The sequence below is a fragment of the Paroedura picta genome, chromosome 9 (assembly GCF_049243985.1).
Source record: "Paroedura picta isolate Pp20150507F chromosome 9, Ppicta_v3.0, whole genome shotgun sequence".
Classification (NCBI taxonomy): Eukaryota; Metazoa; Chordata; class Lepidosauria; order Squamata; family Gekkonidae; genus Paroedura; species Paroedura picta.
In genome coordinates this window covers 88,116,198-88,140,147 of record NC_135377.1, presented here as the reverse complement: position 1 = coordinate 88,140,147, position 23,950 = coordinate 88,116,198, and the positions used below count along the sequence as shown (strand labels likewise).

Here is a 23,950-nt window from a genome sequence, read left to right as displayed (position 1 = left end):
CCTCTCGGACTCGCCGTGTCAGGGTGGTGAACAACAGTTTAAGCTTGCATATTTAAACCGCTCAGGGAGCGGTATACATATTTTGCTAAGGGCTAAGTGGGCAGAGAGTGGGTCAGGCCTGTCTGGGTGAGGGCCCAGTCGGAAGAAGCTTCCGATTTTGCACTCACCCGGACAGGCCATGGCAACTCAGGAATTCTAGCCAGTCTGCTCCTAACCACTGCAGGCAGAGGAGGTCAATAGGGCTGCCAAGGGGGATGAGAACAGAGGCTTGGACAGGCTGCACCAGTCCTTTTCACCCAAAGGCTGTACTAACTGTCTTGTCCAACTGTAACTTTGCCTCAGAACACTGACAGAGCTGGCAGGAGGCTGCAGAGTACTCCCCCTCCCCCCCTTCAGGTCTGCTGGGAAGGATCTTTTAACAGCCCCTGGCTGAGGGGAGGGAAGTATTTCCAAGACCAACGCAGGGGAGCCTGAGGGCCTTCCTTTTGAGGTCAGGGAACTTTCCCCTTCTGCCAAACAGTTGGCTGACAGGCAGTCCGCAGAAAAGCCCCTTCTCACTTAAAATACTGCTCTGGCCAGGGGTTAGACCAGGGGTAGTCAAACTGCGGCCCTCCAGATGTCCATGGACTACAATTCCCATGAGCCCCCTGCCAGCGAATGCTGGCAGGGGGCTCCTGGGAATTGTAGTCCATGGACATCTGAAGGGCCGCAATTTGACTACCCCTGGGTTAGACACAGTCAAGCGATGTGTATTTCTTCTTTACAACTCTCTGCAGATCTGAGGCCTACCTCACAGCGTTATTTCTGCAGATGAAACTGGATACTATTGTGGAGGTTCTTTTGCCTTCCGTTTCATCTGCAGAACAAACCTTGTGCAGTGGGCCTAAAGTAGTTCGATTCAACAACAACTTGTGTGGGAGGCCTTAAATGTTTCTTCACCACAACCCTGTCCAAAGTAGCCCTTTCTGCCTGGGGAACTGATTTTTATACTTTGCAGATGAGCTGTGATTCCAGGAGCTCTCCAGGCCCAACCTGGAGGTTGGCTACCGCCGGGTTGGAAATATTCCTGGAGGTTTGGAGGTGGGACTTCAAAATCGTACAATGCCTCGGAGTCCAGCCTTCAAAGGAGCCATTTTTGCATGCAGAGCTGATCATTATACTCTAGATACTATGATAGGGGCTTGTAGGCTACAGTTGGCGCAGGTGTGTTTTTATTGATGATACATTGATGGGGTCCGAACTGGCAGCAACTGACTAGGAGAGAGATCTTAAGAATAATTTATGTATTTATTATTAAATTTATTTACCTCCCCTCTCAGTGAACAGGCTGTCACTAATGTAATTGGATTAACTTTTGCTTATATATTCCTACTGTTATGATGGTCAGTTCATAGTCTGACGAAGAGTGCTTGCACTCGAAAGCTGACACCTTGAATAAATATTTGTTGGTCTTAAAGGTGCTACTGGACTCTGGTTTTATTAGGCTTGGTGTGGTTTACAACATGTTAAAGTCAGTTTGAAATGCAATAAATACTACGAATGCTCCAACATGCCTGCTACTTCTATATGTATTCAGTGGTGGCATTTTGGTCTGAAGAGGTAAGCAGGGAGACTCATATGATGGCAGATAACTCACTGAAGATATTGACTCAGTGTGTGACGGCAATAAAAAGGCAACCCCTATGCTGGGGATCATAAGGAAGAAGACTGAAAACAAATCAGTTGGTATCATCATGTCCCTGAACCTCAAAAATATATTATAGCGTAGAGAGAAGTGCAGAAAAGGACAGCAAGAATGGCCAAGGGCAGGGGTAGTCAAACTGCGGCCCTCCAGATGTCCATGGACTACAATTCCCAGGAGCCCCCTGCCAGCATTTGCTGGCAGGGGGCTCCTGGGAATTGTAGTCCATGGACATCTAGAGGGCCGCAGTTTGACTACCCCTGGCCAAGGGGATGGAACACCTTCCCTACGAAAAAAGGTTTGAGATGTTAGGGTTCTTCAGCTTGGAGAAATGACGGCTGAGGGGTGATGAAGGTTTACAAAATTATGCATTCTTTCTCCCTTTCTCACAATACAAGACCAGATGTGAACCAAATAAATTAAGTGAGCAGCAGGCTTAGAACAAATAAAAGGAAATCCCACACGTAATTCCTGGTTGTGGGAAGTGGGGGCAGCTGCCTTGTCCGGAAACTGTAATTGGTCCAAATTCCAGCCACATAGGTTCTTGACTGAACATGCTGGAGGGCTAGTCCTTCGACCAGTCCTCCAGCAGCTCTATTGGCTCTCAGTTGTATTCTGGATTCGGTTCAAGGTTCTGGTCTTAACCTTTAAGGCCTGACATGGGCAGGGCCCTGCATATCTAAGGGACTGCCTACCTGAATACATTCTTCGGAGAGCCCTGTGATCGTCAAATGCAAACCGGCTAGTGGTCCCTGGACCCAAAGAAAAATGCTTGGTTCCTGATTGGAGGAATGAGCTTCCTAACAAGATCAAGGCCCTCCAGGAACTGGAACAGTTCCTCAGCACCTGCTAGATGGAGCATTTCCGCTAAGCTTATGGTTGGGGGCAGCAATGATAACATTGATCTGGAACTGCCTCATTTCTCTCTCCTCCTTTTCCTTTCTCTCTCTCTCTCTCTCTCTCTCTCCCCCCCCCCCCCATTACGGGGTTAGCAGTCTTAGAATGTTAACTGATTTCATATCATTTTAACTGCATTTAAACCTTATTGACATCTATAGTAAATGTATGTTTTTGGCTTTGATATTGTGGCATTGTTCAGGGCCGTGTTTTAAAATGCCCTGGGGTGTCCCATTGTGTAGGAGTGGTTTAGTAGTACCAGAGTGAAATATAAATAATAATAAAAAATAAATTCAAGCATAGACAGCAACAAGAACGGATTGGAGAAACGTATGGAGCTAGCCACAAGGTATAGAAGGAACACACTGTCTAGGTCAGTGATGCTCTACATCCTTGGTGCCTCGGGGGCAACAGAAGGAGGGATGCTGGTGTTCTGGAGCCAGCTTGGTGTAGTGGTTAGGAGTGAAGACTTCTAATCTGGTGGGCCAGGTATGAATCTGCGTTCCCCCACATGCAACCAGCTGGGTGACCTTGGCCTCACCACTGCACTGATAAAGATGTTCTGACCAAGCAGTAATATCAGGGCTCTCTCAGCCTCACCCACCTCACAGGGTGTCTGTGGTGGAGAGAGGAAAGGGAAGGCATATGTATGCCGCTTTGAAACTCCTTCAGGTAAAGAAAAGCAGCATATAAGAACCAACTCTTCTCCTTCTCCTTCTCCTTCTCCTTCTCCTTCTCCTTCTCCTTCTCCTTCTCCTTCTCCTTCTCCTTCTCCTTCTCCTTCTCCTTCTCCTTCTGTCCCCGCCAATGCCCCCTGGTCCAACATGGCTTCTCTTATATTCTTGTTCATATGAGGCAGATGGGAACTAGACCAGGGATCCCCAGTGGGTAAAATGGTGGCCAGTGAGTCCTTTCATAGTGCCTGGCAAGTGTTTTTTAAAAAGTGGCCAGGGCTTCTGACCAACAAGGCTTCTGACTGGTCATTTGAGATTGGATTGCTGTGCCAATTTTCAATTGTTTATTGAAATTTTGAGCAACAGAGAAATGTTTTGTTTTCAAGGGTGGAATGTAGAGGACTTTGTTTCTACCTAGCTAGCTTGAATTGACGGCTCTGAACAGCCTAAAGTGTGTTTACAAATCTACGCAGCTGGATATTATTTTTTCCCCCATATAATGGGGACGCTAACTTCTTTTGTCACCTTGGTTGTCTCAGCTGACAAGCACACGAGGGGGGGGGGAGCTAACAGCTGTGCCATCTATTTGTTTAAATGCTTCAGCAGGGAGCCATCTTTGCCTTGAGCTCAGAACATCATGTCATGATTCCCCCCATTAGCTCATACAAGCAGATGTCCCCAGTGGAAACCGAGACACGATGACCCGGAACCAGGGACATTATTTTACAACCTGCAAGACACCAGCATGTTGTTGCTGGAGCAAAGCTGTTCATGTCAACAACTTTAATGGCATCTCTGTAGCCCTCTCCCTCTAAAAAACAGTCAAGTAAAATGAACCCTGCATGTAACCCCAAGGCATTTTCTTACAGTGATAGTAATAGCAGGTTGTCCAGTTAAAAGAAGAATAGTTCCCTGAGGTATTTACAGTCAACAGGACAAGCATGGTTAAAATGTCTCATTAGGGGAGGGGCCATGGTTCACTGGTAGAACATCTGCTTGGCAAGCAGAAGGTCCCAGGTTTAATCTTTAGCATAGGATATCAGCTGTGAGGCATTTGTGAGTCATTTTGCAGACGTAATCTCGACACTCCACCATGATCTCCCTCCAACCTTAGATACAGAAAGTAAACTAGAAGCCCCTTGGCCTTCTTTGGAGAATACACTGAGTAACTTCAGATGACTCACATTGACTGAAGTGGGCAGGATGCTAAAGGAAGTGAAGCCAGCCACAGGCCCTTTAGACCCATGCCCATCATGGCTGCTAAAGACAACTGATATAGTGGCCCCCTGAGTAGCGGCTCCCCTCGGGGAGACAATCAACCTCTCCCTCTCAACAGGAGAATTCCCAGAAGGCCTCAAAGAGGCAGTGGTTTGCCCATTGCTTAAGAAACCATCTTTGGACCCGCAAGAGCCCAACAACTATCACTCCATCTCACAGCATTTCTGTAGAAGATGCTTGAAAGGGCTGTTGTGGACCAACTGTCAGCAATCTTGGAAGAAGCTTCAGTCTTAGACCCATCCCAGTCAGGTTTCTAGCCTAGCCAAGGGGTAGAAACAGTGCTAGTCGCCCTGATGGAAGACACTCATCACCAGTTGGGCTGGGCTGGGTCAGTGCTGCTCATGTTATTAGACCTTTCATTAGCGTTTGACACAGTTGACTATGAGCTTCTAGCTCACTGACTCACCGATGCTGGAATTAGAGGGACTGGCCTTCAGTGGCTGATCTCCTTTCTCCAGGATCATGGACAGAGGATAGAAATAGGAGAGAGTTTATCAAGCTGCCACCAGCTTGCATGTGGTATCCCTCAGGGAGCGGTTCTCTCTCCAATCACATTCAACATCTTTATGTGTCTTCTTGCTCATCTGGTGTAGAAGTTTAGGTTGGGTTGTCACTAGTATGCTTATGACACCCAGCTCTACCTACTAATAGATGTCCACCCTGATTCTCGCCAGAAGCATTAGCCAGCTGCCTGGAAGCAGTAACAAGGTAGAGCTGAAGTCCTGTGGCTGGGCAGGAAGGTTTCAAGTGAGGAAGCACACCTACCCAACCTGGACAGAGTGCAGCTATCATTGGCTCACTCCACCTGGAACCTGGGTGTGATTCTTGATGCCTCCCTCTCAATGGGGGCTAAAGTCATTAAAGTAATTTGGCGGGCATTCTATCAGCTTCACCAAGCCAAACTACTAACACCCTACTTGACCCTGAAACACTTAGCCATAGTGATCCATGCAACAGTTGGTTCTAGAATAGGCTATTGCAACTCACTTTATGCAGGCTTGCCCTGAACCTTGATCCGGAAACAGCTGGTCCAGAATGCAGCAGCCAGAGTCCTCACAGCAACACTAGGGAGGTCCCACGTTTGGCCCATCCACCAACAGCTGCACTGGTTACTAATCAAATTCTGGATCAGACTTAAGGTCCTGGTCATCCCATTTAAGGCCATACGTGGTCTGGGCCTGTGTACCTGAGGGTCTGCCTTTTTGCCTACACCCCTCAAAGAGTTTTACGCTCCTCTACCTCCAACTGCCTGGTGATCCCTGACCCCAAGGAAGCTTGCTTGACTTCAACCAGGGCCAGAGCTTTCTCCATCTTGGTCTCCACCTGGTGGAAGAAGCTTCCAGAGGTATTCAGGGCCCTGACGGAGCTAGAACAATTCTGCAAGGACTACAGAAGGGAGCTCCTCCTCCAGGTGTTTCATGAGTTTGACCAGAACCAACATCTTCCCCCCAAACCTCCCTCCTATGAAAATCACTGCCAATTCATCCAACCCATAAGGCCGTCAGTATGCTGCAGTTTGAATTACTGTTCTCACCATTGTTCTGCTGTTCTATCACATTGTTATATTGTTATTACTGTACTGTTACTGGTTATAGCTACTGAGTTATCTGTACTGTTCCCTTTTCTACTTAGTTTTATGTAAACCACCCTGAGCCTCAGGGGAGGGTGGTCAATAAATTGAATGAATGAATGAATGAATGAATGGATGGATGGATGGATGGATGAATGAATGAATGAATGAATGAATGAATGAATGAATGAATGAATGAATGAAGCTTCCAAAGTCTGTTTTCTCCAGGGGAACTGATCTCTGTCACTTGGAGATCAGAAAATAGGAAAACATTTATGCTATTTTGCTATAATATGCTTCCATCTCCTTCCAGGGAAGGCTTATTTAAAAAAAAAAAACTTATAAAAAAACATAAAAAATGATTATGTATCTGTAAGGATGGGAGTATTGAAACATCAGCACATGTATTACTTGAATGCCAAATGTATGATCAAATTAGAAGAGAACTCACTTCATCTTTCCCATAAATTAGGCTTAATTCTGAGATGTTTAAAACCATGCTGTCAGATAAAAATGCTTCAGTTATTGAACTAACCTCTGCCATGGGTAAATTTGCATGGAAAGTGACTAAAATAAGGAAGACATGTATGATATGGAAGATAGTGTTACTTGCTGCATTGTATTTTAATTTGAAATTTCATTAACTTCCATGGTTTGGAATCTTTTCCTATTTTAATCTTTGTACAAATCTTTGTACAAATACTTAGTGTATTTGTATTCTAATGTGTATTCTGATCTAGTACTATATTAATAAACGGATTCTGACCTGGATATCCCTTTTGAAATATAGAAATATCAGTGGAATGGATGACCTTTTATGTCACAGTCTGCAGGTAAGCACTCTTGTCATTTACATATCTGCTGAGGAACTCTCCACTCCCTCCATGGAATCTAAGATCTTATAAATATGACCATGAATCATATGAACATAAGTCATATCGGATCAGGTCAAAGGCCCATCCAGTCCAACATTCTGTGTCACACAGTAACCCAAACGAGGTCCATCAGCAGGACCACCATTCCAGATCCCTTCCTCCAAACACCAAGAAGGCAGAGCTTCACTGCCCCAAACATGAGAACATAAGAGAAGCCATGTTGGATCAAGCCAATGGTTGATCCAGTCCATAGTCTGTGTCACACAGTGGTCAAAACCCAGATGTCATCAGGAGGTCCACCAGCAGGGCCAGAACTCCAGAAGTCCTCCCACTGCTATCCTTCAAGCACCACAAATACAGAGCATCACTGCCTCAGACAGAGTGTTCCTTCTACACCTTGGGGCTAACAGCCACCCAAGGACCCCCATTCCAGATGTTTACCCAATCCCTTCTCAAAGCTGTCTGTGCCTGTAGTTGCCGCTATTTCCACCACATTTTAATTGCTCTGTTGGTGAAGAGGGACTTCCTTTGATTGGTTCTAAGAGTCAATATACTTTATTTCCTCTTCAAACACTGCCCTCATGGGTTTGATCCAGCCAGCTTTTCTGCTGGTGAAAGAAAGAGTCCACTTAAAGGCTATGCTGGGGTCACTGGACTTGCATGCACACAAGGCATGGGGGGAGGGTCTATACCAGGGGTAGTCAAACTGCAGCCCTCCAGATGTCCATGGACTACAATTCCCATGATCCCCTGCCAGCAAATGCTGGCAGGGACTCATGGGAATTGTAGTCCATGGACATCTGGAGGGCGCAGTTTGACTACCCCTGGTCTATACTAAGGAGGGGAATTAAGTGAAATGGGATGGGAAAAGCTAGCCAGTGTTGAGGATAGGTGCATGTTTGGATGAGTTTCATGTATTGATTTGGAAATAAGCAGCCCAAATCCTTGGCTACAGATCTCTAGTACCACCAATAAACAAGCTAGGACAGATACTTTCAAACCTGAGACTCTATTAGGGTATATTCTCAGATCGGGCAGATACAAAATCTCAGTAGCTAACTTTGAACGAGTTATGAATAGAAGTGTATTTAGGCTTAAGCAATGGAAATGCGGGGAATGGAAATCCTGCACGGAAGCAACCAGAAGAAAATTACATGGTGGGAGGGAAAAGCAATATATTTCACTAACACAAACAAGTGGGCAAATGATAGATGACCACAAATCGGTGTAAATGTCCATAGTTTTGCATTCTGCTATTGAGCTGGCTTGAGGAAACATATGCCTGGCCTAACCTCTGAATCAAATAAATAGAAATTGGATTCTGCATGAGAAATGAAGGTGTATTAGTGGGTAATATTTAAAACATTACTCTCAATGAGAACATACCCATTTGTCCCAAGGGATGCATATTACATATGTATATATTTGGGACAGGGAAGTAAACCAATGTGGATTTAATCATTTCTCCCTATTTAATGCAATTTCCTTCAGTCCACGCTCTCTAATGGCCATATTTTCTGACAGGAATGCTGCCCTATGATGCAGTAATCTGATACAGCACCACCCTGTTTTCACTGTAAATTAAGTTCTGAAATTTATGCCTGAAAACTACTTGCTTATGGTAAAGATTATTAGCCACAGAAGCCTAACCGACACTCTATGACAGGGGTAGTCAAACTGCGGCCCTCCAGATGTCCATGGACTACAATTCCCAGGAGCCCCTGCCAGCATTCGCTGGCAGGGGCTCCTGGGAATTGGAGTCCATGGACATCTGGAGGGCTGCAGTTTGACTACCCCTGCTCTATGATCACAGCCCACACACTGCGGAGGGGAGGGGCAAGAGTCAGGAAAGCCTTATTTGCCTCCTTCTGGGCTTTATTCAGGCGGGATCTGACTGACCACAGTTGGAAATAGGATCATGGGGACTTCTCACATTTGTGATGAATGCATTCTCTTGCTCCTTTCCCGCAACATATTGCATGTTACCTTTGTAGTAGAAGAAGGCCTGCCTGCCTGTTTCAGGGAAGGGGGGATCCATAACTTCTTTAGGGTTCCCACTGGGAGTTTCTCAAAAGTGAAATGTTGAAGGCACTGTCACAGACAATTCCCTTGAGAAGGAAAACCGGGAGGAACCTAAGGAAACCAGGATGGCGCCATAAACAGCTTTAAAAGAATTGAATAATAATAAAAAGACTTATTTTGATAATGGAAGGAAGACTTTATAACCAAGGAGGGATAGAAACAAACAACGAATGCATGAAAGTGTTAGAAAAACTAAAGCTCAGTAAGAGCATAGGCTAGCAAGAAATGCTAAAAAAAACAGTAAAAAGGGGGTTCTTTCTTTCTTTCTTTCTTTCTTTCTTTCTTTCTTTCTTTCTTTATTTATTTATTTATTTATTTATTTATATTATTATACCGCCCTTCCCTACGGCTTTGGGCGGTTTACATAAAGCATTTTGAAACATTAACATAGAACACTCTCAAAATCAATATAACAATATAACAAAAAGCGGCGAAGACTTATCAGCAGGCGCCATTGATGCAGCGGAGGAGCGGGTGGCAAGAAGACACGTGTGGGGGGGGGGGGAGGTTCAAAGCCAGCAGGAAGGGCAGCTCTGCATGAGAGGATTGTGCTAGCCTGGTTGGCGCCTGGGCATGGGCTCAGGGCGCCTTAAAAGGTGCCACGTGGAGGAGCCCTGCCTTTTGCACCAGGCTTGACGCCCGAGCAGCTTCCCTCCCACCCACCCTGTTTTGTTGGCTGTTAAGCTTATGGCTGTATGGCCACTGGATGATGTCTTTATATTGCATTTTGTCACAGCTGGCGGTTTTGGCATGGGATGGAGCCTGTTTGGGGGGAGTTCGGTCTGCGCATCGGACTCCCCAGGTTTGGGACCTCCCTACGAGGTGGCAGGTCTGCGAGCAGGGCCGACCCGGCTGGGAAGGCTTGGGGCTCGCAGTGCCAGGTAGCCTGGGGTGGGACCAAGAAGGAGGTGGGCACCTCTCCTTGGCACCCCGGGGCTTACAGTGCCGGGTGACCTGGGGCGGTGGCCAAGGGAAGTGTGCGCTTCCTCTTGGCGCCCCAGGTGGACACTTCCCTATGGTGGGAATCCAGGGGCTTACAGTGCCGGGTGACCTGGGGCGGTGGCCAAGGGAAGTGTGCGCTTCCTCTTGGCGCCCCAGGTGGACACTTCCCTATGGTGGGAATCCAGTGGCAAGGGGACCCGCGTTCCTGGTGAGGGAACCGGGTGGGCCCCAGGGCGCCACTGGCTCTTCCTATGGATGGGATCCCAGCAGCAAGGAGGCCTGTGTTACCAGCGGGGGATCCGGAAGGACTTCAGGGCGCTGCTGGGTCTGGGTTCTTGTGGTCTTCTGACTGCAAGTCAGGCTCCCTCTCCCATGCTGTGCCAACACTCCTGTGGAGTATTAATAAAGCTGTGGCCTTGTTTAAGCCAACTAAAATGTGTGAGTGTCTTCCTTGAGCCCAAAATGCCCTCCTGCAAGTCAATGACAATAACATGCCAACTAGAACAGTATTTTAACAATAACTTTGACACTCCCTCGGTAGGTTCGGTCCCTCAGTCTGGGGAGGGATCTGTAGACGTTATTGGTTAGTCGGCCTCACCGAAATTCAAAGTTAGAAAAAGAATAGGGACATGGTAGGACTATTGAGGGGACCAGAAAGTGACATTTTAACAGGTGATGTAGAGAGGGCTGAATTTCTCAATTCCTTCTTCTCCTCAGTCTTCTCTTGCAAGGGGAATGTGATGACCCCCCTGAACTATTAATAACTAATATAGACTGGTGGGCCCCTGTACTAGCATTTTTATTTACAGCAATTGCATAGTATTTATATGCATAGTTTCATTTATATGTAGAACAGACTAATCTGTGGATTTGTTGGTGCACAGATAATGATGGAAAATGCATTACGTGGGAAGAGGAAATGCCATTCAAAAAACATTATAGAGATTTGATTTCCCCAGCACAGAAGTGAATTTGGCTGAAAGATCTAACCAGACTTCTCATGAAGAAAACTACCCAAACCATACAACTGTGTTTGCAATGAATGCTGAAACTAAGTCCATTTGGCCTTGCTTGGCCATTCTCATGAACAAGCCGATTATCTTTCTTTTGCTACACACTCACACAAACCCACACACAGACAAACATAGAAACACGGTTGCATCATATCATGGGCATTTGTCAACTACCCCATCCCCGTACTCATATCTACTGCAAGGTGACATTTATATTTGCATCCTCCAACGATGTCAGGATCAATCCTTTTTGCAAGCCCAAGCTTTCTGATGGTAATCAGGTTCCTGAGCTGACAATAAAATACCAACCTTGAAAGCGTACATGAGAAGTAATGGATAAAACAGTGCTATTTTCTTCCAGGAGTTTCTAAAAGTAACTGCCGCGGCATGTCACGTTCAAGCCAATTTCACATAAATTATATTACTTAAGTTGCTGTGCTATAAATATTAGATAAAACTGTTTTCCAGAATGCCGGGTTTACAGCGCTAAAGATCTCTCACTTATCGGCAAAGTGGAAAAAAAAAGAGAGAGCAGGAGCCGAGAAAAAAAAATGTACACTAAAAGGACCCAGGCAGATTGCACACAGAAAACCTCTCATTTTTTCCTTTGAATATGTTTGACAGGAAAGCCTTATTGCATTACCTTTACAAAGCAACGTAAAAGCAATGTTTACAAATTCCAGTTTCCTTCTCTGCAAAGCTATAAAATGATATGTTTAGCGTTTCTGCTAATTTTGAACATGATAAATGCCTAGTCTGGAAACTTAAACTGCCATTTTGTTCTTTTCCTTCAGATGAAGAAGACTAAGGGGGGCTGTTGTGGGTTTTCCGGGCCACGTGGCCATTGCCTGGTCGTTTTCATCCGTAATTGCCCGTAATTTTGGCTGGCATTTTCAGAAATAGGACACAGCAAGATGGGAATCTCTCCATGCGAAAGAGGAGAGAGCCCTGTGAGGACAGGCTAGCTCACATTTATTTTCCCCAAACACACACACAAACACACCACAACACTAATTCAAATAGCAGCCCCAGCCATAAATTGTCAAGCTTCCCAGGACGGATCTGTGATAACATCGAATTTTCTAGTCTCTTCCTCCCTGGGTCACTCCAAAGCAACACTGGGCCAAATGGTCAGGGCCACACATTTTTTCTCTTGTCCAGCTATGACACATCAAAGATGCCTCACTGGTTATAAATGGAAATGGCTTCTCAGACTGGGGCCCATTCCACACACATAGGATAATGCACTTTCAATGTGTTCTGGCAGCTGGATTTTCCTGTGCGGAACAGGAAAATCCACTTCAATCCACAGTGCATTATCTATTGTGTGCAGACTAGGAGTAAGAGCCTCATTCTAACAGATCCTGATTTCCATCAAGAGGGACTCTGCTGGTGCATAAGATACCTTCAAAGAGAATTGCAATTAACCTGAACCTCATCTGTCTCCCAGTTCTTTTGTTTGTTTGTTTGTTTTTTGGGGGGTGGGGGTTGGAATTAGACTGGGCCACCAATTGCTTTCTGTCTCACAGTGTATCTGTTTTGATTCTCTTGTTTTATGTATCTCCAAAGTGTTTTTTTTTTCAAATAGATTTTTTCCCCTTTTTACAACCATTCGGCCTCAATGTGTTTATTGACTCTCTGCAATTGGTAGAACCCACGAAGGTTTGAAGGGAACTTCCCCCAAACCTTCCTTACAATTGCCATCTTGCTGTAGCCTCCCTCCTTGTCACAGTTGCTGGCAAGATATTAGGGACCAAAATGACCAGACCACATTGGCCACACAGCCTGGAAAACCCACAACAGTCAACTGATGCCAGCTTAAGAGCCTTCAGCAATTCATTCCACACCAACGTCCATGGTAGATATCCCGGCAACCTGGAGGCAGGCACCAGGATGCTGCCTTTCTTTCAAATGATGCCTCTACCTCCTCCTTCAACCAGCTGGCCTGTCCCTCCAGCGGCCAGCCAATCGCCTTCCATCTCCCACCCCTGGCCACACCTCCTCTTTCTGCTTCCCTCTGAGGCTTGTAGTCTGTACATCCTTGCTACATGAGAGCTGCCCCTTCCGGGTGAATTCCCTAACAGCTGCCTACAGCCCTTCCGGGTCCTGGAGGGAGGGGGAGGCTCTGCAGATTTCTTCCACTCCACCACCATAATCTTGCACCCGTTGCATTCCTGAATTTAATGGGCTTGGCTCCTGGTCAGAAAATAAGTATTAGTGTGCCATATGAAATCAAAAGAATGAAGGTCCTGTGAGCCCAAACTACTATCTACACATGCTAACTCACTGTATGATGTACCTACATTCTTCAAATTAGTCATCACTGAGGGTGTGAAGCTATGCCCTCCACTGTAATGGGGCCGTTCTGTTACACCCAAGGCAGAGACTGAAAGTAATTATTTGCTTTCCTTGGAGGCTGCCTGTTGTGTCTCTGCGTGAAAGGCTTAGCTTGCCTTCTCGGAATCGAAATGCGCAGCCGGACCCAGGCAGGGGCACCGAAGGTGGGTTCCTTTCATTAGCAGATTTCTCCTATTCTCTCCCCTTATAAAAGTAAACATTTTGGAGAGGCATAAGACTGAAGCATGCTTCTGAACTTGATTCAGAAAACAGGTGTTTTGCAGCTATCCTGGTTGGGGACTTGGTGAGTCACATAAACCTTTATTTCTGCTGCAAACACATTGTGCAACTGGCACCTCAACTCAGCAACCCCATCCTTACATAGACACACCTTCTTTTCCCCACATTTGGGGGGCGGGGTGACTCTCTTCTCCCAGAGTTAACCTTTACAAACCAATAACAATACATAACACCCCACTCTTCTGTGCACCATTCAGCTTTACACAGAGCGGTTCTTCTCATCAAAGGGGAGTACGATGTACAGTTGGCACCTTCAGGTGGGAGGAAACAGCTACAACAACTGGGTGCACAATATGGAGCCAGATGGCCCCAGAGTACGGGAACGAAAAGGGAGAGAGAGAATGAGCAAGGCGACTTCGGGTCAGTTCCCTGCAGGGCATTGTGGGACTTTGGTCAAGCAAATCACGGCAAGAGCCAGTGGCCACATGATAAAGGTGATCTAGTAGGAAGTCCTCTTTAGTAGTACACTCTATTGAAATCCATCCCTTCAGGCTCTTCCTCTCCAATACCTCCAAGTATTTCCCAAGCCAGAAATGGCAATTCTATCCATTGCTTCCCCCCATGACAATAACCCCAATTGATATTGCTTTGTTCAGGAGTCAACCTCAGTTGCTTTGCTGGAGACCTGACCCTGCATGCTGAGCAAATTAGTTCCATCTACACACAAGGAATGCCTACTCTGCTCTAAGGATCTTTTGGTGTAGCTGGCTCAGAATCTGGATCCAAATGAGCTAAGTAATGTCTTGGTTTTAATGGTCTCTGTCAGTAGGGGTGTTTTTTTCTAAGCAGTGCATATCTTCAATCCCCCAAGCCAAAATGGTTCCCTCTCTTGTGTGTGTGTGTGTGTGGTGCTGTCAAGACGCATCTGACTTATAGTGACCCCGTTGACTTTTCGAGGCAAGAGGCCTTCAGAATTGGCTTTCCCCAGCCTACTTCTGTGCAGCAACGTTCTGCCATCCACATACTAACCTGGGATGACCCTGCTTAGCTTCCAAAATCTACAGAGATCAGGCTCTCTGGAGCCATACAAATCAGGATAGAAGCAAACAGAAGCAGTTTGCCATGGCCTGCTTGTGCATACTAACCCTGGACTTCTTCCGTGGTCTCCCATCCCAAAAGTTAACCAGGAACAACTTTGCTCAGCTTCTGAGATCTGACTGGGCTAGCCTGGGCCATCCAGGCCAGGGGTGCGATGGTTCTAGGCATCCAGGAAACTGACCATTTCCGTGCCTGCCTAGACTGAAAAAAACAGAAGGGCTCGCCAAGCAACTGGCAAGCCAATTTGTGCGTTCAAGCTTGGAGAGGCAATGTTGCGTGGGTTGATGCAGACCTGCTTACTCACATTTCCTACCTGTATATGTATAAATCTGTTAGCTCTTTGCTGATTGTTCTCTTTGCCTAGCGAGAAATCATGTGGGCAGTGGCTGAGTCATTCAAATCGCTTATTCCTGCTAATCAAGCCACTCACATTAACTTATCTTTCCCTAAAGGATTTGCTTTTGGCTGGAACAAGCTCCAAGACTGCTGAGCACAGGATGTTGGTGTTTACCAAATGAGGTTAGCCGGTTGAAGGCATTGCTGAGGCTTTAGTCCACGGGGCTGTTTTGATGTTATTAATTCTCTTCCTGGGAAAAGTCCCTTGGCAAACTTTGTTTCTCTTATTCTCCGACTGAGATTTGTGATTTAGAGTCCTTGGGTTAGAGATGACCAGGGAATTATGCAAAATAGATAAATAGGTTCTGATTTACCTCAGCTTTTTAAAGCACAAACTTGGGAAAATCTTTACTGCAAAGTGCAGGCTTTGATTTATATATGAGTGGTTGTTGCTTTTGGCATGCGGTGTATACCAGTGGTCCGGAACCCCTTTTACCATGAATTCTGACACAGCAACAGAATGCTTGGCACAAAATGGCTGCCACAGGAGATGGAGCTAACCTAAAAATGGCTGCCACAGCTCACTCAACTCACTGCTGCCAATGCCACACAAAAAACTCTGCACAGCCAATCTAATCTCCAGTGGCCAACCAGAAACCTTGCTGAGAAAAAGCCATACCTGACTCCGCCCACCTCCTAAAAACATTTGGCAGGCACTACAATGGCTCTGGGCAGCATGTTGGGGACTCGTAATATACACAGTCCTGCATTTGGTTTTGCCAAGATATTGTATTGGCAGGGCTGTTGTGTTTTTCCTGAAAGAGATTCAGAGAAGCTTATCCTGGCAAGAAGAGGGTATCCATCTCTTTTGCAAGTATACAACATCTTGCACACTTGGGAGCTAGCTTGGTGTAGTGGTTAGGAGTGTGGTCTTCTAATATGGCAAGCCGGGTTTGATTCTGTGCTCCCCCACATGAAGCTAGCTGGGTGGCCTTGGGCTTGCCACAACACTGAGAAAATTACTTTGACTGAGCAGGAATATCAGGGCTCTCTCAGCCTCACCCACCCCACAGGGTGTCTGTTGTGGGGAGAGGAAAGGGAAGGTGATTGTAAGCCGCTTTGAGACTCCTTTGGTAGAGAAAAGCGGCATATAAGAACCAACCCCTCTTCCTCTTCCTCTTCCTCTTCCTCTTCCTCTTCCTCTTCCTCTTCCTCTTCCTCCTCCTCCTCCTGCTTTAAAGGCATGGGAGTTGTACCAAGAAAAAAGCCGGCAACCTTGCCTACCAGTAACACATTCTCTACCATGACCACCTTTGCACATCATTCACAACAGGATTATCTGGGTTGGACAAACCAATCCAGTTGCGAATAATTGCCGTAGGGTCACCGAAGCACAGAGTATCTGCTGATGTGTGGATGCAGCCATGACGTCTGTGGCAGCTCCCTGTGTAGAAATTGATGAGTAGCAGACCCAATTGCCAACTCAAATTCTCCCTTGGCAGTTCCATTGAACAGCAAACGCTCTTGCTCACTTGACAGCAGAATATCTGCTTGTTATGCAATCAATACGTTGAAGAAGTTGTTGTGGCCTTCATGCTGCGAAGCTTTCGGTGAAGGTGGAAAGGTGAAGTGTTCTTGGTGTTGCTCTTCAGTGTAAGAGAAGGGGGGGGAAATCATTAAAGGCACGGCGCTTTCTTTTTTCACTTGAAGAATGAAATGAAAGCACAGCTCAAGTCGGTTTATAGAAAACGAAACGGCGACAACAAAAACCGTCAAACCTTTCCCCTATTCTACGGAAAACAAAGATTCGTCACAGCTAATTAACGCCGTATTTCTGTGGCCACCTTCTCCTATTGGTTCTCACATATGCAGTTTCCTATGACTTCCTCTTCATGCATGTGTACACATCACATTGCATTACTTGTTGATTTGAAAATGGTAATGTGAACTAGAACAGCCAAGGGGGGAGGGTTACTTTTTGACATTGTGCAGGAAGTGACACTATTGCACTGGGCAATTTATTATAGATTTGTATACCACTCTTCCATACCACTCTGGGGGGTTTACAGAAAACATCATGGGGTAAGTACATAGAACATCATAATATATAACAAATCAACTACAATATTTCAACAGGAATATTGTTCAACAGAAATAGTAACTTTTACAGAACCCTTAGGTAGGTCAGATTCAGATTTGTGTAAGGAGAGTGTCGGGGGGGGACGACCAGCTGATGTTGTTGGGTCGGTTGGCCTCAAGCAAATGTCTGGTGGATATTCGAGCATTTGCCCCAAATTCTACAGATTAAACATAGAGTTAATCCTCATGTTGACCGAGTTTTAGATGAATGATATAGGGTTGAGAAAGAGAAAAGAAAACATCAGCAAGGTAAGAGCAACTGAACAAAACAGTGGTATGGCAGAAGTCAGAATATTTTTAGTATTTTAAATTTGAATAACTTTTATTGTATATTTGTTTTTGTTGAATGTTGGTTTTAAGGGTTGTGAACTGCCTGAAGCTGGCTAGCGGGGAGGGTGTGATCAATAACAATAAAGTGTTGGTCAACATGATACTGACCATTTTGGCAAGTTTCAACTCGGGTCTTCCCCTACCCCCCCCCCATTGAAACAGAAAGTTCTCTGCACTTGACTGGGGAAGCTGAGAGCAGGGAGGGGAGCCAAGCAGGAGTCTCTTTCTTGCATGGGGGTGGGGAAAGGATTGGAGACAGCAGAGGAGGGGGGAATAAATCCAAAAGGCAAATCTCTGCTGAGAGAAGTTAGGGCTTCTGGAGTGCAGTCACTTTAAGACAAGCCTTGCAACTGGGAACCAGGAAGTCGTTGAACTGGTGCCGTGGCCATTCAGGGAAGACTGCTTTGCTAAGAGGCACGGAGCAATAAGCTAATTCATAAAAAACAGAAATCTACACACTTACCGATGGTGATTTTTCAAATATTGAGGCTTATATCTACTTCCAGATAACGCGGGGGAAAGGTAGAGTCACTCTGGATCAATCATGCATGTTACAGAGGGGAAATTTAAAGTGCCCCAAATCAAAATGGAAATAAAATTCAGTGTAGACGGGAGGGATTTATTCGAGCTGGCAGTGGGTAAAAAGCCCTGTGCAGACTATACCCTGGAAACTTTAACTAATCAGCAGACACTGGCAATTTTAGCAAGAACCTAGTTTATACCTTGCCCTCCCTGAGAAATAGTGTGCATTAAAAAAACAAACTCAGAGCTCTCAAGGACATAGGGACTGTCGTCTCCTTTGTCCATGGTCATGCCACATGCTTTGACTACCTTAACTAATATTAAGGGCCATCCTTATTATCTATGGACACCTCTGGTCGAGTACAATGTCGTTACTTGCCACAGATGGTGTCAATAAGTTCCATGTATGCATTGCATGCTGTGGGAAATGTTCTTCTGTTGTTCATTAGATCTGGGATATATTTGGTTCATTTGAAGTCACTCAGTTCCTGTTGCATGTTGAGAAGCTAACACAGATGTTTCTAGTCACTTTTTCCAGACTATCCTAAATTTCAGTTTTTAACCATTCTTCCATTAGAAAGCCCAAATACAATGACAGAGAACTCCCCTGGAGACATTTATCTGGTTCCTAACATCAGTTTTATTATTGAATTAGGATTTTATATCTTGTGTGATCCTTCCTGGCAACACTTTGGGCATTTCCGCACATTGACAAAAATAGTGCTACGCCAACTGAATGGCGTAGCGCTAAACAGTATGGTGCCTCCAAGACCCTCCTCACCATTTTGCTGTCTCACTTTTCTCTGCTGCCTTTTCGTGCTTCTCACCCTCCTCAATGCGCTTTACATATGACTCTCTTCCCACTGTCAATCAATCCAGGCAACCCATCCCCTCTCTCCATGTTTTAAAAGTCCTGCAATGCCCGTTTATGCCACACCTTGATATTTTTTAAAATTAGTCTTGTACCTGAATTTTTTTTTTGGGGGGGGGGGGGAGACTTCAGAGGCATGCTTTGTGTTACACCTTTTGGTGAACAAAATATTTCTGGCAACCCATACACATTTGTCTGCCTATTCATTGTTCCAGGAGGTTAGCCATTTTTAAAATGAAATTCCCATCCCCGGGAACAAGGGAAAGGGAGGTGGGTGTGAGGGCAGGATGAGGCAGGCGCCTTTAGTGCATTTTAGCCTCCATAACTTCCCTCTGCTGTTTTCCTGCTGGTTGCTCTCCTGTAAAGGTAAAGATATCCCCTGTGCAAGCACTGGGTCATGTCTGACCCTTGGGGTGACACCCTCTAGCATTTTCATGGCAGACTCAATATGGGGTGGTTTGCCAGTGCCTTCCCCAGTCATTACCGTTTACCCCCCAGCAAGCTGGGTACTCATTTTACCGACCTCAGAAGGATGGAAGGCTGAGTGAACCTTGAGCCAGCTGCTGGGATTGAACTCCCAGCCTCAGGGGCAAAGCTTTCAGGCTGTAAGTCTGCTGCCTTACCACTCTGCGCCACAAGAGGCTCTCCTGTAGCTTGCACTAAATAGGTTGGGGAATCCACTTTATACCATTCCACAACTAGCGCTTTAAAATGGAGAATCTAGCCAGCCATTTGCTGCCTGGACAAATGGCGGTTGCAGTAAGTCACGGCCACCTATTAGAGAGAAGAGCTGGTTTTTTATACCCTCCTTTTCAATACTTAAAGGAATCCCAAAGTGGTTTACAAACTCCTTTCCTTTATCTCCCCACAACAGACACCCTGCAAGGTAGGTGGAGTGGAGAGAGCTCTGAGAGAACTGCTCTATAAGAACAGTTCTAGGGGAACTGTGACTAGCCTAAGGTCACCCAGCTGGCTGCATGTGGAGGAGGAGTGGTACATCAAACGCAGTTCTCCAGATTACAGTTGGCCGCTCTTTACTACTACACCAACCCTCTCTTTGCCATCTTCATTTCAGATGGAAAACCTTAACATTTCAAGGCTCCTCTTGTACTCAGCCAAAGTGAAAATTATTTATTATAAATATTTTGTGTTCCAAAGTCACTCTCTTGCTGGCCCTTTTCAGAGAGTGGGCAATTTTATTTCCTGTTAAATTCAAATGACGACGCCATGAATTATTCCAGCATCTGCAGTTACAAAACAAACAATTTGTTCAGCAGAAATAAAAAGTGCAGCAAGTCCCGCAATTTACTCCTACCTGTGTGTATAGCCAAATTTAGGTGCTGTTTCTCTTTCAAAGAAGAGGAATGTTAAAAAAAAAAATTAAAAAGGTAAATAGACCATAGCAGGCTTGCAGGCATATTCTCGTTACTGCTGCTTGATGTTGTGTCAGCCCCCCGCCCTTCGCCCAATAATTTTCTTTTCAAAATGAAAAGCTGTGCTCAGCAGTTCTCTGATAAGCTGTATTTTGTATTTACTGAATTCAGATCCATTATTATCATACTCAGCAATGACTGTTCTTTGCTACTTATCTGACAGAAAAGAGAGACTAAGCGTGAGCCTAAAAATGTTTTCCTGCGAGCGAACCCCATTGAGGGAACTGGAGCAGGATCCTTAGTAGACCTGTATAGGATGGCATTGTTAGAGTCAGAATCATGGAATCATAGAGTTGGAAGGGGACATTTGTAGTGAGGAGCGGCATATAAACGGAATGGATGAATAAATAAACGGCACTGAAGCTATTACAAGCCAAATCTATGACACAACTGCGAACTCATCTCAGACCACCCACAGCCTGTCTTACTCTACTGGAGAGAGTCCAGAGTGCCTGAGAGTTGTCCTCTAAACCAGGGGTAGTCAACTTGTGGTCCTCCAGATGTTCATGGACTACAATTCCCAGGAGCCCCTGCCAGCAAATGCTGGCAGGGGCTCCTGGGAATTCTAGTCCATGAACATCTGGAGGACCACAGGTTGACTACCCCTGCTCTGAACACCAAGATGCAGCTCCAATGCCACGATACAACTCAAAACTGGTATGTTAAGAGTTGGGGCAAGGATCAGACTCATGTCCCTATATCTGCAGCTCAAAATAAATCTCAGTCCCCAAGGACTACTTCGTCCGATCCTTCAAGTCCAATCTAGTTGGCGTGAATCCACCTAGACAAAGCTTGTAAGCCTTTTCTCTCCAAATGATCTACTCAGAATGGGTGAAGATTCAGGCAAAGGGAGTTCTCAGGCAAAAAACCCCCAAGACGTTTGCCATTTATGCATGGCAGCAGCTGCACTGGGCCACTGCCGGAGAATTGCGATGGACCAGCATGCTTTTAAGTTTTTTTAAAAAAATAATTAAACATTTATCTGGTGACGACCATATATGGTCAGGGCAGCCTGCCCCCATCCTCTCAAAATGGCCGTGGGATGGGGAGGGACCCCAGGTGAGCATGTAGACAGTTATGCTTCCCAACCATATTTTGCATGAATGCGCCATTCCTGGGGTTTCTTGAAGCCTGAATTTTTTTTTCAGAGTTTTCCAATGGTCAAAAAGTAAAGCATCCATGATAGATATCTGTCCACCAGCTGCTTGAAGACAGCCACTGATATCTAGCTGGTGCCATTCTACACATAGTTTAAAGCTATTACTGCAGGTCCTACCCCCTGCTGCCTACAGGAATTGCTCCCTGCTGCCCTCCTTCACATGACAATTTTTCAAATACTAAGAGCAATCATGCCTTCCTCGGCCAAGTCATTGTCAAGACTCTCAGCCTTTCCTTCCTGTGCATATTCAGCTATTGAAAGTCAAACAGACTTAGCAAATACTCCAGCCTTTCTCTTTCACCATCCATGAGATACATGTTATAACCAGCTGCCTACCCCTCATCCGTTGATATCAACAAATAAAGGAGAGCACTAACATTAGCAAGATGTTTGGCCATGCCCACAGCAGTTCTGGCAAAAAGAATACAAGTCTCAAAGAGATTGTGCACCTGTTCACTAATGGAATCTATGGAACACATCTTTCGTCACCTCCTGTACACCTCAGTTCATAACCAGCTTGGTCATCCTTGTTGCTCTCCACTTCACCCTCTCAATTTAGTCCACGTCCTTTTTGAAGAGAAGCCTCCAGAACTGCACACAGGTTTGGTTTGACCAATTGCAGTACACTGTGGGACTTGTTGTTTGATATGAAATCTCTGTTGATACAGCCAAAGACTGCATTTGCCTTTTTTACTATCACAACACACCGTCTGCTCATATTTAGCTTACAGTCCATAAGAACCCCAAGATCTCATTCACATGCACTGCTACCCAGAAGTGTATCTCCAATTCAGTATGCCCACTTCTCAATTTTGTGATCCAGATGTATGCAGACCTTGGCACTTCTCCTTACAGAGTCGTATCATTAACTTGGAATTCGGTTTCATGGAATCAGTCAGTCATTTCAATAAGAAATATGTTTAGCACTGTGGCATGAATTAACTTGACCTTGGTCAGCTTTTCTGGGTCTTTCATGGCTGCCTTTTCCAGGATCAATCTTCTGATTTATGTGATTACTATGTGTGGGTATGTTGGACAATGAAGAAAGCTGACGGGAAGAAAGTGGATTCTTTTGAAACGTGGGGTTGGAGGAGAACTTACTAAGTTCTGCAGGGCCTACAAGACAGAGCTCTTCCACCAGGCTTATGGTTGATGCCAGTCTCTTAAAAAAACAAACTGGGCCTCTTCCTTCTCCTCCCCCCCGCCACAATCTCTCACCATCTCCTCATCTTTCTAACTTTGGCAGGCTAGAAATTTTTCCATCATCAGTGCTGTGAATCTGCATTTTATTTACAATCTTTAACATTTCCCATTGTTCTACTGTGTTATATATTGTTTTTTTTAACTTAATTTATAATGTCACAAGCCTCTTGTGGTGCAGAGTGGTAAGGCAGCAGACATGCAGTCTGAAAGCTCTGCCCATGAGGCTGGGAGTTCAGTCCCAGCAGCCGCTCAAGCCTTCCATCCTTCCGAGGTCAGTAAAATGAGTACCCAGCTTGCTGGGGGGTAAACGGTAATGACTGGGGAAGGCATTGGCAAACCACCCCGTATTGAGTCTGCCATGAAAACGCTACAGGGCGTCACCCCAAGGGTCAGACATGACCCGGTGCTTGCACAGGGGATACCTTTACCTTCATAATGTCATATGGTTTTTGAATCTACTGTTGTGCCATGAGATGACGAGTCTGAGAGGGGTGGTATACAAATGAATAATTAAATAATCCACTTTTTGGATACCAAAAGGACCAATCGGAATGTGATTACGTCACTTCTTGTGTAATGTCATCCACAAGGCCTGGACCTTTCTTTTTCTCCTGTTAAGTTCCCCTCATCCCTTGCTGGATTCCAGGACCGGGCAACCTTACTTGAGCTTCTTTGGGCCCCAAATGGCGAGAAAAGAAGTGTAACAATATATCAATAATGCATTAATCAAACATACCACGCATTGCTGGAGCAAAATCTTTGCTTTCAAGTTGATTCCTGAGCTGCCTTCGAGTTTTAATTGTAGATGCACTGAATTGTGGAAATTCACCGCTGGGAAATTCTCCTACAATAAACGTTGCCATCCTCAAGTTATTCTGGTTTGGCATAGCCGCTGGAGCTCTGATCTCTGCTCCCCTCTACTTGCTGGCCACAGCAGTGTTGCTTTCATAGAGATGAAAAGAAATGCAAAGACCCCCTAGCAGGATGTTGCTCTATCTAGCAGCAGCTGGAGATGCACAGGCAAAATAATCTCATGTTCTCCTATTGACTGCTCAGTCAATTGATGTACGGTTTACAAGAGGTCTTCCAACTTTGTTGACAAACCTGGAGGGAAGGTTAGGCTAACCTAAGGGTTAATCTCTCACTAGAGGGCAGATATAATAGGTTTTTCTTTTTTGGGGGGGGGGCAGGGTTGTTGCATATCCTTAACTTCCCCATGAACCTTTATGCTTCTGGAAATCTGCTAATCTTTACGACGCCAGTGAACTCT

The 23,950-nt window shown here is 45.5% G+C and overlaps 1 pseudogene; it reads right to left on the bottom strand.

Annotated features, from left to right (window-relative positions):
* LOC143844178 (large ribosomal subunit protein eL38 pseudogene) overlaps window positions 1-23,567 on the bottom strand; it is a 28,925-nt pseudogene extending 5,358 nt beyond the window's left edge.
* Between the last annotated feature and the right edge of the window lie 383 nt (window positions 23,568-23,950).